The following is a 15,508-nucleotide window of genomic DNA, read 5'->3' as shown; positions in this document are numbered from 1 at the left end:
GAGAGAGAGAGAGAGAGAGAGAGAGAGAGAGAGACAGAAAGACAGAGAGACAGGGAGACAGAAATAGAGAGAGACACACACAGAGAAAGAGACAGAGAGAGATAGAGAGATAGGCAGGCAGATAGAGAAAGACTCAGAGAAAGAGAGACAGAGACAGAAACACAGAGATGGACAGAGAGACAGAGAAAAGAGACAAGAGAGAAGGTAAGGAGAGGCAGACAGAGGGGCAGCTAGGTGGCACAGTGGATAGAGCACCAGCCCTGAAGTCAGCAGGACCTGAGATCAAATCCAGCCTCAGACCAAACACTTGCCACTTACTAGCTGTGTGACCCTGGGCAAGTCACTTAACCCCAATTGCCAAAAAAAAAAAGAGGCAGATAGAGATAAAGAGAGAGATGTGGAGACAGAGATAAAGAAAGAAAGGAGAGAAATGAAGATAAAGAAAGAGAGGAGAGAAATTCAGAATGCAATAGTTTATCTTTCTATTTTTAAATTATTTTTCTATTAGTTTATCTCTGTATTATTAATCTACCTGGAGGAAAAAACTTATTATAAAAGTAGAGATAATAATTAAATAAGATTTAAGTGTAATGAGAAAGACAAGTAGAGCGGGAATATATTCATCAGACCTCAATCATGGCAATAGTCAGGGAAAGAACAAAATTCTGTCCAGGCAGATCACTTGTTAAGTGGCTCAGTAAGCCAGACCAGGCTACAACCATTCTTGATTGTGTTTTGTTTGAAGTAGTAAAGTCTTTTTATTGCAATTGATTGAACACTGGTTCGGGCCCATGTCTGTTCTCCCAGGCTCCTCTCCTCTTTGAGAGGCTCCAAAGTTCCCTAGATAACATATTATAGAAACCATGTTATGATTTTGAGGATGTGATCTTCCTATACTGAAAGGCAAAGAGCAAAGTATTAAAGTCAATCAATCAACAAGTATTTATTAAGTAAGGGCTTACCATGTGCCAAACACTATGGGTGCACAAGCAGAGAAGAAAGACAATATTGTAAATGGAAGAATAGCATAATTAAGGGAAGAACTGAAAGAGTGAATATGGTCATGTGAAGGCCAAGATAACTGGAACAGATCTCTCATCAACCGATCAGTATTTATTAAATGCCTTTATTAGTACCGTGCTAGGTGCTAGCTCAGGGACAAAGAATGAAATTATTTTTGCTTTAAGGAGCTCACATTCAAATATTAAAGAATAGGAAATGAGGCTGGATATGTTGGTTGGAGCTTGATAATGGAAGGCCTTAAAAGTTGGCAGGGAAGTTAGGAGGTCATTGAGAAGCCATTGTCAGTTCTTGACTAGGAAAGTGACATGATGAAAAAGATGTTTACGGAAGATGAGTTTGGCAGCATTATGTAGGAATATACTGGTAATATAATGGTCTACAAGATACACTAGCATAATAGAGACTTGTTGGGAGAGTAAGTACAGTGTTGTTTAGCAGGAAGAATACTGGACTGGGAGTGAGTTTTACCTCTGACTCAGTGGCTAAGCTTGGGCAAATGACTTCATTACTCTAAGACTACGTTTCTTGATCTATAAAAATAAAGGTGTTGGGGGAAAATGACCTCCAAAGTACCCTTTAGCTCTAGAAGTCAATGAGAATATCTCTGTATGACCTGAAAAATGCAAGGGTAGAAAAATGCTGAGTATCAGGTCTCAGAAAGGGCAACTGTTCAAAATCTTTGCTGATTCTGAGTCATCTAAAGCTATGAAGCAGTGCCATATGATGTTCCTGCCTAAACTGGAGAATCTAAACTCAGAATGCTCTGAGTGGTTCATAGTTAAGGGATCTGGCTCAAAGCTCATTGAAAAAGCAGATTATTTTATGAACAAATGTAGTTTACTAAAAAGGTATGATTTCAGAAAGATGACTTTAGCATTTAAAACTAAGACATGGCATTAAAAGGTTAGATATGATTTATAAAAACAATAACAACAACAAAAACAGAATACCCAGCAAGTCATTACACCATGGCCCTTGCAGGGATCTTATTTCAGAACATGGTCTATCATCTGAACAGTTTCACAGCATTCATCAAATCAATGTGTTTTGACAGTACTTACCAAATTCTCCTTGTAAAGTACCAGTAAATTATATGCCACTAAATTTATGCAAAATCAGGACAAGCTGACAGTTCTAGCATATGTTAATGCCATAAGAAGCAGGTTGTAGTGAGATGATCACTGTCCGGAAAAGTGAGTTCTAATCACGTGGGCACTAAACATACTATTTCATTACATGAAGCTTGCAGTTTTAATGTTTTTGTGCCTCAAATTCTACTAAAAGTTAACCATTAAGGAGGGAATGAAGAAAATTATAGTCTACAAAAGTGTCATCTTCTAATGATAATAATGAATTTGCAAACCTTGGAATAGGCCACCCCTAAGATACACTGTTGTTAAATCGTTTTTCAGTCATGTCTGACTCTTTGTGACTTCATTTGGGGTTTTCTTGGCAAAGATATTGGAGTAGTTTGCCATTTCCTTCTCCGGCTCATTTTACAGATGAAGAAAATGAGGCAGAGTTAAGTGACTTGCCCAGGGTCACAGAGCTAGTAAGTGTCTGAGGCCAAATTTGAACTCAGGTCTTCCTGACTTCAAGCTCTGCCCTTTATTCACTGTGTAGCTGCCCTCTATAATACAGTAGAAGAAATTAAAAACATACACAGATAACAAATTAAAATGTGGTAAATGCCCAGGAGAAGTTTAACAAAAAGGGATGAGATTTAGGGAGGAAAGGGGATAACTGGGAAGACCAGGGAAGGTTTCATGGAGGTGAGAGTACCTGAAATGGGCTTTAAAATAAGGAAGGGATTTAAGTAGGTAGAGATATGGGGAAGGAATCCATCCTAGGCAGGAAAGATGCCTGCACAAATACATAGAAGCAGGAGAGGGCAGGATAAGATAGAACAATGAGTGATCCAGTATCTCTGAAATTTAGAGTGTGGGAAGGTAAGTAATGCCAAATAAGGCTAGAAAGGTAATCTGGAAGCAGGCTGACTTAGAGGCAGGGATGGGCATGGAGGAGCCTTAAATGCCAGGCAAGGAGTTTTATTTTGATTGATAAGCAGCAGAGAGCCTCTGAAAGGTTCTGGGCTGGTATATATAATCTTATAATCCACATTTACATACACCCTATGGCTATGTCTTTGGTACATCACAGTGAAGGATGTTCATGATGATAATTCTGAGTAATCAGAAAAAGGTCCCATTATATTTAGTATACTAATGGCATTATGGAAAGAGTACTTACTGTATTTCAAGTCAGAAAATCGGAATTTGAGTTCCAGCTCTGACTCTTGCTACCCAGGATGACTCTAACTACCCAGGAGAGGTCGGGAACCTCTCTGAGCCTCAATTAACTTTGGTAAAATGGTGGTAATACTCCTTGCAATACTCATATCCTCAGCTTATTGTTAGAAAAGCATTTTACAAGCATTTAAAGTGTGAGATTTTCCCTTATAAATTCTAAGGTAGTATATTTTTTAGACCTTGTTTGTGTATACATAGTGATTATGGATACTAATTCAATGTGATTTATAATTTTCTATGTCCATTCATCCTCTCAAATAGCAGAAGCAATACATTGCATGTTGTCACTAGCAATTTGCTGGTGTGGCATTTAAAAAGTTCGAGAGACATAGTTTCTGAGTAACTTAATCATTTTATTAATAAGGCTAGCATGTTTATTAATGAAAGGAGGTTAGTGGCCCCTTCAAATACCAAAGACCCCTTATGATGGTAGGGTTACAATTTAAATGCTCTTGGAAGAGTAGGATGGCAATTAACTCTGATTGGTTAACAATTAATAAGAAGATGAATATTACAATGAGAGGCTGGGCTATATTACAATAAGAGTATTGGGATACATGACTTGGATCACTCAAATCTTGGTCAAAGGGACTTATCAATTTCCATATCAACTGTCTGATAGAAGGGAGAATCAACATTTTTGCAGACCCTTCTGAATAAAGCAATGAGCAGGAATCCTCCCATTAGCTCAAACTTAGTGTTTCTTTTACAGTCTGATTAGATTTTGGCCTGGGTAAATCTTTGAGAAAGATTTCCCATACTGGTTGATTTCTGGATGAGGAAGTAGAAAACAGGAAAAACCTTGGTCCCAATACAATATTTAGTTATTAAATACAAGAGAGAAATAATCATTTCTCTCACTGGAAAGGCTGTTACTTCACCTCTAATACTTTTTAGATGCAAATCAGTCTTTTGTTTGGGTAACAGAAAGTTGTTCGCATATTTTTACACAATTTGTTTTTTCCTGACCAGCATTTAAAACCAAAAGGACACACTAAACTATGGCCAAGACTTTTTTAGAAATTGCATTGCAAGCAGCACGCCTAAATATAACATCACATAGAAGAAAAAAAATGACATATTTTTATATATACATGGGTAATTATTATTAGTCTAATTACAGACTCTTGAATAAGGTAGCTGTCCTGGTTTGTTGCATCTGCTTTTTGTGAATGTAGACATTTCCACAGAGGAACAACACAGTCAACCTTGTTAAAAACCATAGACCTTTCTATTCTAATTGGATTTTGACCCTTCACCTCAGGAAAGGCATTTAACTTTAGACAACCTGGATGTCACACACAGTATGGAAGTCTCAGTGAGCAAGGTTGCTTGGGAGTTGGAAGTTTCTAGCACAGAAGGTTCCTTCCAAGTGGATTCCAGAAGAGGGAGGGGATGCCAGGAAGGAGAGGGAGGTGTGTTGAGAACAGAGACAGCTTGTTTGGAAAACTAGAATTCCCCTCCCCCAACCAATGGCTTTACAGATTACCACAATGGGGAAGATTATAGTACATTTGAGAAATGTGTCTATTAACAGGTTAGAGTTCTGATACATGATGGTTTAACCTATTTGTATCTGGAAAAATTTAGCTTTCTGGGATGACAGAGGCAGCATGATGCAGTGGAAAGGATGCTGGATTTGGAGTTGGAAGACCTGGATTCAAATTCTGGCTCTGCTACTTATTATCTATATGATCTTGGGCAAGCCATTTAACCTCTCTGGGCCTTAGTTTCCCTATCTGTAAAATGAGGGGTTTGAACCTGATGACCTCTAAATTCCCTTCCACCTCTAAATTTATAATCCTATGACTCATTCAGGATGGATGAAGCTTCACTGTATATAGTTTTGCAGAAACTGTTTCAAGCCTATTATAAATATAGAATTCACCTTAGCCTGACCTTAAAACATCTTTTAAGAAGCACAAAGTTTCTCAATGATTTGAGAGTCAGAGGAACTTTATGTACAATAGTCTGTCTATAAAAATGCTTTTTCCCCCCTTATCCTGTTTGAATAAGAAGGATAAAAGGAAAAACAAAAAAAAAAGCTGTCCAGTCCTGGATCAAAAGGAAGACTGAGGAAAAAGGAAAGAAGTTGAGAAAATGTGATCATTTGGACCCTTTTGTAAAAAAAAATAAACAAAGCTTGAAGTAGCCACAGTTAATTCACAGGTGCTTGTTTTGCGTGTTATGGCTTAGCTGGAAATGATTAAGTTTACAGAGCTCAATAAACAACTACTGAGCTCCCTGAGACTGTGTCATCTGGCTGGTCCTTAACAATGATCTCCTCTGTGTTCTCAAAGATTCTGCTTCCTTACAGAGTGCCAAGCAAGTTGGCCATTCTACCAGTAGGCCACTTTGTTCACCTTTAGGAAGAGGGGGCCCCATGAGGTCTTTGCCTATGGTCTTTGTTAGCACAGCCCCCGAAGCTTGCAAAGTCTTTTGGAATTTATGAAATTATCCACTGGTAGAATCACAGCACCGCCTGGACAACCTGTGACCTTATCTAATTTCTGATGCAGAACTCAGCAGCTGTTGCACTATTAATAAACCCAAGTGGGTTAAAAAAAAAAAAAGCAGAAGTCATAAAAAAATGTGCTTAAATCCATGGTCTGACAGCTCCTCTCCAGATCACTAATCACAGGAAAACTATGACTTTGTATTTTGATCCTCTGTGATACCAAGATTTCACTTTTTGAATCAGAATTGTCCTGGCATTACCCTGAGAGCTGGAATTGACCACAGAAATAATTTAATCCAATCCCTACATTTTACAGAGGAGGAAACCAAGGCTCAGAAAGCTTGAGTGACTTGTCTAAGATTCTGTTTACTGTAGTGATTAGAAAACCAATTCTGGAAATTAAAAGTGCACTCTGAGATTAGTGGTTTAATAGAGGAATTTCTTTCATATGATATCACTTGGTCTGACTTTTGCTGGGTCTTGAAAGTTAGAAAGTTCTCACGAGGTCACATGAGGGAGAACAATCTCAAGTCAGCAGGCTCCAGTTTTGTTCTTCATGCTCTAAAAGCTGTTCCTAGTACCTCCATGGTTCAAGTTAGAGTTCTGAAGTGACCCAAGGAAAATCATTACTCCTAAAGTCCCATTACTCCTAAAGTCTCTCAATGTTCCTTTTGGTAAGTCGTTTTCAGTCATGTCTGACTCTTCATGACCCCATTTGTGGTTTTCTAGGCAAAGATACTAAAATGGTTGTCCATTTTCTTCTCCAGCTCATTTAGCAGATAAGGAAACTGAGGCAAACAAGGTTAAGTAACTTGCCCAGGGTCACCCAGCTAATAAATGTCTGAGGCTGGATTTGAACTTAGGAAAATGAGTCGTTCTCACTCCAGGCCCAGTGTTCTATGTGCCCCAACACCTACCTATTCTCTTTAGAGCATAACAGAAATATGTTAGATTCCTAGCCTGAAGAAATCACACCTTGTTAGCACTGAATGACCTTGGGCTGTATGATTTGGGAGAATGAAGAGGACATTACTTCTGAGGCAGTAACTATGTAATCAAAGTGCATTGATTTTCAGTAAATGGAATTAACTATACTTAGAAAACTCAAAGGCTAAGAGATCTCATCAATTTGGATCTCCAATAGTGCAGATCATACCTCATCTATACTTTATCATCTGACAGGATTCTAACTTATGTCTTTCTGTAAATCTTCCACAGAATATCTATCCAAAAGGCTGGGGGCCTTCCTCTGGCTAATGTAATTTTTCCTAGTTGCCAGTGAAGCACTCAAGCTGTTGTTCATCTGTTATCTCTCAAGCTTGCCACATGACCCATCCATCTAATAATAGGATTGGTTGATTAGGTTCCTAGACAAAGGAGACTTTTCTAAGAAGGCCTTCTTCCGGTAATGTGGAGAGCCTTCTTTTGACTTTGTTGGCTTTAGCCATATCTATGGAAACACAAGATCTTATTTCAGATATGTTGGTTCTTCTTTTCCATCTTCCTTGATTTCTAACTTGTCTCTGGGCATAGCCTGACCTGAGCCAGTTGAGGAGTTAAGAATATAGAATGTGACTAAAACCCTGAAAAGGCCATTGTTAAGAGGGAGATACCAGTTCTTTCCCAAATTTCCACTCATTTTATTGTTAGGTAAATATTTAAACTAAACATAAAAAAGTTACCAAGCAGTAGGTTTAATGATCAGATGTTCTTTTCAAAGAAAACAGAGTTTAAGGTACAATTAAGCACCTCTCCAACTAATCCTTAACTGCTACCAACTAGTATATGATATGACTCTTGTCTTATTCTCTCTGCATCACAATGGAAAAAAGTGACAATGGCCCCTGGGTAGAAAACATTCCTGGCTATCAGCACTTAGGACAAAGTTCCAATTATCCCACATTATTTATGGTTCTGATGACACATCCATATCTGGAATATTCAGCAGTTCCAGTATCTAAATTTCAAATAGTTCATGAAAGAGCTAGAAAAGATCTGTAAGAGGGCAATTGAAACCATGAAGGGATAAAAGGCCTGTCACATAAGGACAGATTAAACAATAAAAAAGTTATGAATCAAAAAAAGGTATAAGTTGAGAAGCCAGGTGATCAGAATCTCTAAGATCATGAAAGGTGTGAAGAGGGTCAATATGACCAGTTCAACAAGTCCCCAACTACTGGAAAATAAATTTGGGACAAAGGAAATGTTCCTTTGCACAGAGAGCAATAAATTTGTGGAATTCATTAGCCCAAGAAGGAATACAGGTTGAAACTTGAACACATTAAAGGAAGGCTTAATTAAAACCATTCGTTAATCAACCAACAAGTGTTTATTAAATGCCTTCTATGTGTCAGGCACTCTACTAGGTGATGGGGATACAACAAAAAATATGAAATGTCCTTGCCTCAAGAAACTTACAGTCTTTCAAAGGACAGCAATGTGTTAGGAAGAATTCTAGATTTAGAGCCAGAACATCTATTTGAATCCCTTTCTCCCTATGTGAAATTGGGCATAAATATACTTGTTAGACCTTGGTTTCTGTAAAATTAGCAATTGGAGCAGATGGCTTTCAAGGGACACTTTAGATTAAAATTCAATTGCCATAGATTCAAAATGGAAACAAATAAGGGTGTGGGAAAGGGGGGAGGGCAGGTAGAGAGGGAGATAGTATGCCTCTTATCTCGAATGATGGTATCAAAAAGACCAGCCATACCTTTTCACAACTCAATCCTTATTGCCTCTGTCAGAAACAGAATAATGGGCAGGATGACCCTAATTTGGCCCACTTTGGTGGTTCTTACTTCATTGCATTCTTTTAAAAAAAACAAAAAGCAAAGTAATAAAACATGTTGGGAAAGTGTTTATCTAAATTGGTTATGAATTAAAACAATCTTGGAAGTTAGTCGTTAGAAAAAAGAAATCCATCATCTTATAAAATTTCTTATCTGGCTGACAGCTTTATTAGTCCTATCCAAGCTTGAAACAACATAGCAATAAAGCATCTGATAGCCTGAAAAAGGGATAAGAATTTTATTTTAACACCCACCTGCCCAATCAGGTTTGATCTAATTTCTTCCATTTTTGAAACTCAGAGCAATAACTAGCAGAGAGTAGATGGAGCTTTGCCTCTAGCTGCTTACATGGGAGTGTTTTCCTTCTTAATAATAATCGTTGCTCATCTTGAAGTCTTCCACCAGCATTGCAGTGTGCCACAATTACCCCCCTGAGCTGCCACTACCAGGATCTCTTCACCATGACACCCTTCTTCCAACCCCACTCCATCCTTGCACCACTCCCCGAACTACAAACACTATTCATCTCCCTTCCATCCTCTATCTGAGCCCAATCCCTGCCAAGTGTTTTTGACTTGGGTCAAAAAAATGTCCAGTTATTAGAATACTTAATCTCGGCCCAGTTAGCACATTATATGCTACACATATATCTGCATTATATGCTACAGTTATGCATTTGAGAGACACTTGGAAATTTTCTTGGCTCTCACCAAATAACAAACTCTTCTTCAGAATGTCACATGTAAGAATTACATCATAGAAACGATCCTCCTGTGAAAGTTTCCTTTGACTGTCTAGACAAAGTGGAACAAATCTAGAATATATACTAGGTGGGAAAAAAAATCTATAATCCTTACACTCCTCTGTGCTCAATACTCTTAAGTTTACTCAGAGGCTGGCATTAGTAAGTAGGCACTGGCAGACTGAGGGGAAGTGTGTGGTCATTTCAGCTCTAACTCTTTTGGCAGATGTCACTGCAAGGTGTTTGTAAAAAGTCTAAACAGAGAGTGAGACAAGAATAAAAATAGAAATATATGTGTCTGATATTTAACCAGGTAAGCAATTTGTATTTTCCTTCCTCTTTTGTGCTAAAGCTGTAGAAACTATGCATGAGCCCATCCACTAATCAGGCAGTGAGAAATCTTTCGCCAAATAGCAAAATATTTGAATGATGAAGAGGAAACTTTTCTTTCCATTTGAATGATTTGTTTTTTGTTTCATTTGTATGGAAAACTCCCAATCATACTATGGACAGACTGTGTAATGTGATAGAGAGCTCACATCAAAGCCAGCAGAGACGTGGGTTCAAGTCCTGCTTCAGACATTTAATGGCCGTATGACTTAGGGCAGACCTGAACAATTTGGTAGTAGATAGGGGCCAAAATTAAAATAGGCTAAACTTCTTCAGGCTGCAGGTAGGTTTTTGGCAGCTCACTTTCCAAGTAAAGGTATAACAATGGTTGGTTGCCACGGGTCATACGACAAACAGGAGAGAGTGCACAGTGGTAACCCACCCACCAAGTTACACAATGGGCACAACAGTGACTACTGGAAGGCAAGTTAAGCAGACTCCAGACAAAACAGTTGTTACATCTTTACTTTCTTTTACATCCTCTACATTTTTTTGCAGGCCACCTGAAATTCCTATGTTGTGCAGGCCTGACCTAGGGCAAGTCACCTAACCTCTTAGCATCCAAGGAAACTCTCTAAGAGTATATGTTGCAGAGCAAGTGCTGACCTGCTTTGGTAGAAGAAGTTTCCACATCCAGTAGTTTCTTATACTAATGAAATCACAAGTCTAATCCCTAACTTATGATCTTCTGTTGTTGATCAGTTGTTTCAGTTGTGTCCAACTCTTCACGACCCCAGTTGGGTTTTCTTGGCAAAGATACTGAAATAGTTTGCCATTTCTTTCTCCGGCTCATTTTACAGACAAGGAAACTGAAGCAAACTGTTAAGTGATTTGCCCAGAATCACTCAGCTAGTAAGTGTCAGAGGTCAAATTTGAACTCTCATCTTCCTGACTCCAGGTCTAGCACTCTATCCACTGTGCCACCTAGCTGCCTATTCCTTTCTGAGTTGTAAGTCCAATTTCCATTTAAGGATATACTGTGAACAGTATAAAAATCATTTAGAACACAGATATTAAAATTTCATTAGGCACTAGAATTCCTCATAGAGGGGAAAACAGTCTAATTCCGCCTATAAGTGTTCTAAGGATATATGCCTCCAACTATTTTTACATGTAGAGGCAAATATGGTACAGTAGAAATAGTTCTCACAAGGTCATAGAACAGGTCTCAAAGAATAATACAAATGAAAACTATTCTTCTCCAGACCTCAGGGTCTTCATCTGTAAAATGAGGGACTTGACCTCAATGATTTCTAATGGAAGGTTTTGACCACCAGGTGACATGAGAACCATCAAGCAGTAAAGAACCTTAAAGTCAGACTGATGAGCTTGTATTTCACCTTTGAAGCAAGAGAGAGCCACTGAAGGGTTAAGCAAAGGGGTGACATAGTCAGACCTATGACTTACGAAGATTATTTGGGCACTTATGAGAGGGATAGATTGAAGAGAGAAGAGATTGGGTGCAAGGCTATTACAATAGTCTGGGTAAATAGCAGTGAAACTAACATAAATTGACAGTGGACTCAGTCCAATTTTGTGATTTTTCTCCAGTAGCACATGAGTAGGAGTAAAGGCAATGGATGATGGGAGTAATCCAAGACTGGGGCTCGGCAAGGTATGATCATTAATAGGAGAAGAGGGCAAGGGACTTGAGTGTAGAGGATATTATAGAGTTGATCTGGTTCACTACAGGATTGAGGTAAGAAAAGGCAGAGAGTGTACCAATGCGGGGATGATAACCCAGGAAAAAGTGAGGGTTAAAGGGATTGGAAATCATGGTGAGAATGAAGAACCAGCTTAGGGAATCATAAAGGCAGAGGGAAAGATGCGATGAAAAAAGATTATGGTGAAATCAGTGAATCTCAGTGTTCATGAATGTGGAAATGGAATCTTTGTGAGCTATGTCAAAATGAAGAGTATGGCCATCTCTACGTATAGCTGAGATGGAACAGAGGAGATAGAGAAAAGAAGGTTTGTGACAGGGTCTTGGGGAACACTTATGATTGTTGTTGCTCAATTGTTCAGTCACGTCTGACTCTTTGTGACCATGTGGACCATGGCACACCAATGCTGATATTCTTGTCAAAGATATTAGAGTGATTTGCCATTTTTTTCTCCAGTGAATTAAGGCAAACAGAGATTAAATAACTTTCCAGAATTACACAGTAAGTGACTGATGCCACATTTGAACTCAGGTCTTTCTGACTCCAGGTCCAGCACTCTATCCACTGAGCCACCCAGCTTCCTTGTGATTAGGCCATGGGAAATGAATTATGAACCAATAAAGAAGATTTCAAAGGAGTGGTCACAGAGGTAGGAAGAGAAACAGGAAAGAGAAGTACCACAGAAATCAATAAGAATTTATCCAGGATGAGGGGGTCAATCATCATTGAGTCCAAGATGATGAATAAAAGTTCCCTGGATTTATTAGGTATTAGTTAAAAGATCATTTGTAATCCTTGTGAAAGCCATTTCAGTAGAGTTGTGGGGTCAGATTGTAAGAGTTTAGGAAGTAAGTTGATGGCGATAAGAAGTCAGGGTGGGAGTGTCAGCAATAATGGTGGTTAGAAAGTCACATGGTCAAGGATGCTACTAATTCCAGATAGAATGCAGCTTTTGTCTTCTTTCTCTCTCCATCTTCAAGAAGGTGCATTGCTAGGGCTAATGGAATTGGTAGTAATGATGGTCTGGAGGGTCAATTGTGAAAAGAATAATAATAATCACAATAGCTCACATTTATATAGCACCTTAAAATTTGCACAAAGCTTTGCATGCACTATTTCATTATTATCTCAGTTTTACTGCTGAGGAAGCCTGACTGTCAGAGAGGCTAAGGGACTTCTTTTAAAATTAAGTACCTAAATAGCAGTTATAACAGATGTGAAAATAAATATACTTGACTCTAATGTGATTATAAAAAAGAGCATGGATGCATTTCAAATGTTAGATATTGCTACTCTAATTAAAAACCTTTTTATCATAATTACTCCCCATCAAGCACTAAAAAGGTGAACCATTATACTTTATATCTACAATGATATAGATATAGAATATGAAATTTCCCCACAAACACTGTAGTAAATAACTTTTGTGAGTCATTGATTTCATTTCATATTTAAAAATTATGTAAGATCATTCTACCATTATATTTGAATTAAAATTGTGCGTAAAAAAAAATTAAGTGCCTACTATGTGCCAGGCACTGTGCTAAGCATTTGACAAATATCTCATTTGATCCTCACAATAACTATTGGAGATAGATGATATTATTTCCCCCATTTTATAGTTAATGAAGCTGAGGCAGAGAAAGTTTAAATGACTTGCCCAGAATTACATGGCTAGAAAGTGTCTGAGGCCATATTTGAATTCAGGTCTTTCTGACTCCAGCCTAGCTCTCTATCCATTGCATTACCTAGCTGCCCCTAGGTAATGTGCCCATGCAAGTCATATAGTTAGTGTCTGAAATGAGATTAAAATACAGGTCTTTCCAGTTTTCTTTGCTCTTTACTCCTCTACATGAACTCTTCAATCCTGCCTAATAGCCTATTTGCTTTTCCTCACACATGTCATTCCGTTTCCTAACTCCACACCTTTGTACTATCTAGCCCTTATTCCTGGAATGATTTCTATTTTCACTTCCAACTCTTAGAATCTCTGTCTTCTTTCAAGGTTCAGGTGAAGGGCTACCCCAGTTCCTTCAGCTGTTAGAGTCTTTCCTGCTAACATATTTCATCTATTCCTCAATTTCCTCAACTATAAAATGGGGACAATAGTAGCACCTACCTCTGAAGGTTATTGTAAGGATCAAATGAGATAATAATAATAAAAAAGCACTTAGCACAGTTCCTGGCACATAGTAGGTGCTATATAAATGCTTATTCCCTTCCCTTCCTTCAGTAACCAAGCATGGAGGAATGGTAAGGGAACATAACTTAGGGTCAGAAGCCCTGAGTTTGAATCCCCTCTGTGCCTTTTACTAGCTGTGTGAGTTTGGGGAAGTCATTTCACTTTCTATGCTCATATTTTCTTATGTGCAAAACAAAGGTGTTGAACTAGATGATCTCTTAATGTCTCCTGCACTAGCTGTAAGGACCTGATTTCACATCACACACATTTACCACTTTTGTGATCTTGAACAAGTCATCTAATCTCCCCAGTCTCCAGTTTCCTTATTTGTAAAAAGGTTGGATCAGATGGTCTTTGAAATCCCTGCCCAGCTCTTCATCTATGATCCTATGATCAATCGTTCTAGCTCCAAAAGTTAATGATTCTATGAAATGTATGCCATTACCTATACATAGAATGAGTATGGACGGTCCAAACCTACGATTCTGACAGGGAAAGCAGTCCGTAATATCTCGATCGACAGAGGGCTCAGGGTTGTTATGTTCATACATCAAGATAGCTACATGTTAGAACCCATAACAAAATGGGTTAACAAAATTAAAAGGAATATTTCAACTTCTTGTCATGTTGGCCTTAGTCACCACTGCATAAAGCTATAAATCTTGTGATTTTCACAATATATCTGGTAAGAATCTTACAAAAGTTTCTAAGAAGACAGCCAGTAGATCTTGCCATTCCCCTTCAAAGCAGTTGAGTTTATAGATGAGGAATGGTTTCCTAAGGTCCAAAGTGGGTAAACTGCAGGAGTGCTTTGGGATCTTTGACATGTATCCCTAGAAAACATGTTGGAAAGTGGACATATTTGAAGCGGGGAATTGGAGACAATATTTTTGGGGAAATTTCTTACAATGTGTGAAATGTAACTAGTGTCCTTGAAGGAGTCTTGGTGTGGTAGCCCTATTCACTCAAGAAATTTCTCAGATGTTCATAAAAGTGCAGTATATTGAGCTGTGGTCCCTAATGTCTTGCTTATTGCTACTCATTGTCTGCATCCACCATACCTATTCTTACCCAATAACCTCTACCCCTGATCACTTGCCTTTGGTCAATGGGAGTGGTGCTCTGGGCCAGAAATTTCCAGGGAGTAGAGGGAACTTCTTTTTGGGAAAAAAAAGAAAAGCCTTTACCAACAGACTTGCTTACTTGTTTAACAAATTAAAAAGTATCCATGCCAAACATTCAAGTTTTGTTCAGTTCAGTCATTTCAGTCATGCCTGACTCTTCAAGACCCCATTTGGTGTTTTCTTGACAAAGATACTGGAGTGGTTTGCCATTTCCTTCTCCAGCTCATTTTACAGATCAGGAAACTGGGGCAAATAGGGTGAAGTGACTTGCCCAGGGCCATAGAGCTGGTAAGTGTCTGAGGCTGGATTTGAACTCAGGTGTTCCTGACTTCAGGCCTGGCACTCTATCTGCTGCACCACCTAGCTACTTCTCTCCGCCTGCCTTACCATCCTAGCTGAGACAATCCTTGTGGTCAAGGAGCTCACATTTCAAAGAGGGAAAATATACATAGGACGGGTCAGCTCTTGTATGTGTTTTTTTTAGTCACTTTCAGTTGGGGGTTTTCTTGACAAAGATACTGGAGTGGTTTGCCACTTCCTTCTCCAGCTCATTTTACAGATGAAGAAACTGAGGCAAACAAGGGTAAGTGACTTGCCCAGGGTTACACAGCTACTAAGTGTCTGAGGCTGGATTTGAACTCAGGTCTTCCTGACTCCAGTCCTGGTGCTCTATCCATTGTGCCACCTAGCTACCCATCCAAGCCTTATATTTCACTATTGGTACTAAACTAAAAAGAGCCTCATGTCATGTAATATGTATATTTTCACTCATGTGTTTCAGTGGGAAATGAATCATTTGAGGGGAATAGGAAATTGCTAATCTC

General features: G+C 38.7%; 1 protein-coding gene across 6 annotated transcripts in view; it reads left to right on the top strand.

Annotated features, from left to right (window-relative positions):
* FILIP1 (filamin A interacting protein 1) overlaps window positions 1-15,508 on the top strand; it is a 256,692-nt gene that overhangs the window by 148,875 nt on the left and 92,309 nt on the right. The window lies entirely within an intron of this gene.

Source organism: Vombatus ursinus, unplaced genomic scaffold (assembly GCF_900497805.2).
Source record: "Vombatus ursinus unplaced genomic scaffold, bare-nosed wombat genome assembly UNPS02009835.1, whole genome shotgun sequence".
Lineage (NCBI taxonomy): Eukaryota > Metazoa > Chordata > Mammalia > Diprotodontia > Vombatidae > Vombatus > Vombatus ursinus.
Note: the sequence above shows the minus strand (reverse complement) of the source record. Positions and strands in the feature narration are given on the sequence as shown.